We start from the raw sequence: 4,238 nt of genomic DNA on the forward strand, positions 1-4,238 counted from the left end.
TTTTGAATCATCCCCGCCCTACACAGGAAATTACGAAGACTGCAAAAATTATTTCCACCGTGCCCGCAATTATTTCCACCGCATGGCGAAAAGCCCTGGTGGACATAATTTTGGGAGCAGCAGTGGAAATATTTTTGGGCACAGTGGAAATAATTTTCGCCACATGGTGAAAATAATTCCGGGCACGGCTATGCCATGTTTTTGAGCAGCTATTAGCATCTGAGAATGCCTCCGGCAGTAGGTGATTTTCTGTTCCAATTCAAACGACTTCATGGCACCTAAAATGGCATTTAAAGATGAAAAATTAGCACCAACAGTCAATGCCGAAGATGCCGCCATGTTGATACTCTCTATGATGACGTCATTTGAACTAGCCAATCAGCGAGGAGATCCGGTCAAATATGGCTAGGTGTGTGTTTGCCAGATCTGGCAAAATATACACTTCGTATTTAAAATAGCAAATCCTCAGTACCCCCACCTTCTGAACACAGTTTATTTAAACTTGAACTCACAGCAAATATAAAAGTTTATTCAGCTTATGTACTTAGTGAAACATTGTAGAAATTGTGGGAAATTCGTTGTTTTTACCAAAAAACGTATTATAGCTAACGTCGCTTCAGTGTTGTCAAGTTAAACTCAGTCGCAAGGAACACTGACAGCATGCGTTTCACAGCAAAAGTATTTTCTGGATACTGGCATTAACAGTTTCATAGTGAAATGGTGCGAGCGACATGAAGCATCTGATGTTGTTTAACTTTGCTACCAGTAACATCAGCGAGCCACACTTGATATTATTTGCAAACAAACACGAAAAGAACACATTTAAGTGACTGCTGTTCTCAAAAGTCATTCTCCTACAGTCTGTTTTCTGACTTTACCGTGACACTGAAGTTGCAGCTCTTGGTCAGAGTTAGTTTAGCCATTGAGGATGCCATCTTGGAAGTATTAATGTTACAATGTTAATGAAAATAAAGGCTTCAAAATAAAGGCTTTGAAAATGAATCCCAAAAAATTTAATAAAGGATCATGCACATCATTGTGCCATATGCAAGTCATATCCGAAAGCTGAGGTCAATCTGACAGTCAGAGATAGACAGCCACATAGCCACACACACAGATGTTTCTTGCTTTGTAGATGATGTTTTATTGTTTTCATATATCAAAATACATAAACAAATAAATCAAAAAATGATTAACCTAAAAATCAAAGCAAACCTCTGTAAGATAATCTAAACTGACTAAATGTACAAGCATACAATATATTGGCTAGCTAAGCATTCAGTTTAATATAACACCATTACATCATCACTTTTATAGCCAATTGGATTTACACTATTAAGAGTATGAATAGAACGTTTCCAAACCACTGAATATGTTTTGAGTTAAGCTATTAAGAACTGCAAATGACACTGAACCGTGACTCAAAATCCAAGTGGCCATGCATGAAACCTAACAGGTGAGGGAAACCACCAAGACACCCGTAAAAATTCTTAAGGAGTTACAAGCTTCAGTGGCTGTGATTGGAGTAAGTGTGCGTACAACAACCTCTACAAGCTGAGCTACAGTTTCCCATCAGAGCGGAAGAATCAGGCCATTAAATTTGTTTTAAAATGTATTATTTGCTGCAAGTAATGCACCCGATCAATAGAAGACCTCTGCATAACCATAGGTAGTTACACTGCTGTGGTATGTGAGGTTAACCTCCCGCCTGCCAATGTACTCTTACGGGAGTATCACTGTCGGATATTTGAAAGGCCTCCCGTTCATCATCTGCTCACGTCTTAATAAAGCCCCAAGAAACACAGGGTTGAACTTTTCAAATGCACACTTGATCCATCTGACACCAGAACCACTAACACGGGCTGTCAGCAGCAGATTAAGTTCCTGCAGAAGGAAAAAACCTGAAACATCCATGAAGACATTTGCTGGAAATTACACCGGCCAGTCAAACCGTAGTGTGTCCGCCAAGAATTATGTGTCAAGATACTCAGTGGCTAAAGACACAAACAAATAAATATCTGCAGTATACCACCAGGATTCTTATGAAAAACAACAATTTGTCTTAAATAAAATAATTAAACTGAAAGGTTGGGAATCAACTGAAATCTATTAATAATTACATCAGATAATCACTTTCAAACCAGAAAATAAATTTGATGTTTCTATTTCTGAACCTTTTCCATATTTTGGGGGATTAACTGTATAGATATACAACGCCAGGGGATAATGTGACATCTGCAGCAGACTGTCCATGTTTAAAGAACTAATGCCGAAATAAATCACATCTGGATTGTTACATATGCCCCTGCTGCTGATGCCTCATTACACCCACCAACAGCCACAGTGCATGCACTAGTGTCACTTTTGTCACTGTGCATCCATCTGTCATCTTCATCTAGACCATTGCAAACTGGGACCTGCGGCTGTCATAGGTTATGATGATATTTATTGCTGATTCTGTACAACACTACTGAATTCATGGGTGCAGGTTAGTGTGGTTAGTGTGCTTGGTTTCAGTGCAAAAGGTTCTGGTTCAAACTCCACCCATGCCACATTTCTCCATGTGCTAGGAAGGGCATCCTGTGTGCCAAATCAACATGCTAATGAAAACAAGGGAGCATCCGAAGGGGCTTACTTACTAGAAGAAGTAATACCATTTAGATAAATGCATTTTGAAGGTGTCCATCTGTGTGTGTACAAAATAACTTCAAGAGTTTTGATCTAAACTCAACCAGGCTTGGTGGAATGATTGAGGGCCAACCAAGGTCAATGTCATTTGATGTCAACAAAAATAAATGAGTTAAAAGTGAAGGTCACAAGCCAAGGTCACATTATGGACCAAGTTATATACAGTAAGATGGCTGTTACTAGGACTTAGCTACAAAGACGGTTACAAAGACGTCTGCAAGCGTGACCTCAAAGCTCTGGACATCAACATAGAAAGCTGGGAGGACCTAGCAGCTGACCGCAGAGCATGGCGCTGTATGCTTCAGAAACAGCTCTAGGCGGGAGATGAGCAAATCCAGATCTCAGCCGAGGAAGGGAGAGACATCAACCGATGGAGGCCATCATCACGAGGACTTACACTTATAGTTACTATTAAACTAAGCTGAAGTCCAGTTGGTGTCATGACCTTTGACTTTGGGTACCTTTAAAATGTCAAACACTTTGGAGCCAATATGGACTAAATATGGTGGAAGGGTTGTGTGTTAGTGGAGGATGAAGCGGTTTAGTTTTTGACAGAACTGTTCAAATGTCAAGGCCACACAGAATCACATATTATTGATCAATGAGTCACAAAGAATTAATTTGCATGCCCCGGTATCAACATGTAAGTGGCAGGTGTTGTTATCTCTGAGTGCTCCTTCGTCTATCCTTTTTAAATTATGAATATGTAGTTTGGTTTTATACCTAAACAGAGGTCAATCATGGTATGGGGCTGGGTCAGTGCCCTTGGCAAAGGTCATTTATACTTCTCTGATGGCAGCATTAATGCAGAAAAGCAAAGATTTTAGAGCAACATATACCATCTTCAAGATGGCATCTTTTCCAGGGACGTCCATGCATTTTTCAATAAGATGATGCAAAACCACATTCTGCACACATCACAAAGGCATGGCTGTGGAAGAAGAGGGTACGGGTACTGGACACTGGACTGGCCTGCCTTCAGTCCTGACCTGTCCACAGTGACGATGAAATATCTTGGGCTCATGCTGTCATGAGGCTCAGGTTTGTTTTCTTTGTTTATTTTCATTTTTCCATACTGTCCCAACTTTTTCTGATTTGGGGCTGTACAAAACAACTCTCTGTAGTGTCTATAGTTCATATGACTATGAAATGTCTACACCTAACATTGCAAGAACATTCAGTACTCTCACTAACATTTTAAATAACAACAATAAGTGGAAAGAATTTTGGAGAGAATGTAAATGGGCAGCACAGTGGATTAGTGGTTAGCGCTGTTACCTCACAGCAAGAAGGTCATGGGATCGATTCCCACCTGTGGCCTTTCTGTGTGGAGTTTGCATGTTCTCCCCGTGTTTGTGTGGGTTCTCTCCAGGTGCTCTGGCTTCCACCCACATCCAAAGACATGCAGGTTAGATGGATTGAAACTTTAAATTGGCCGTAGGTCTGAATGTGTTTGTTTGTCTGTAGGTGGCCCTGCAACAGACTGGCGTCCTGTCCAGGGTATACACCGTCTGGGATAGACTCCAACCCCGCCCTCTGCCACCCCGTGA

This window comes from Thalassophryne amazonica, chromosome 5, assembly GCF_902500255.1.
Source record: "Thalassophryne amazonica chromosome 5, fThaAma1.1, whole genome shotgun sequence".
NCBI classification, from domain to species: Eukaryota; Metazoa; Chordata; class Actinopteri; order Batrachoidiformes; family Batrachoididae; genus Thalassophryne; species Thalassophryne amazonica.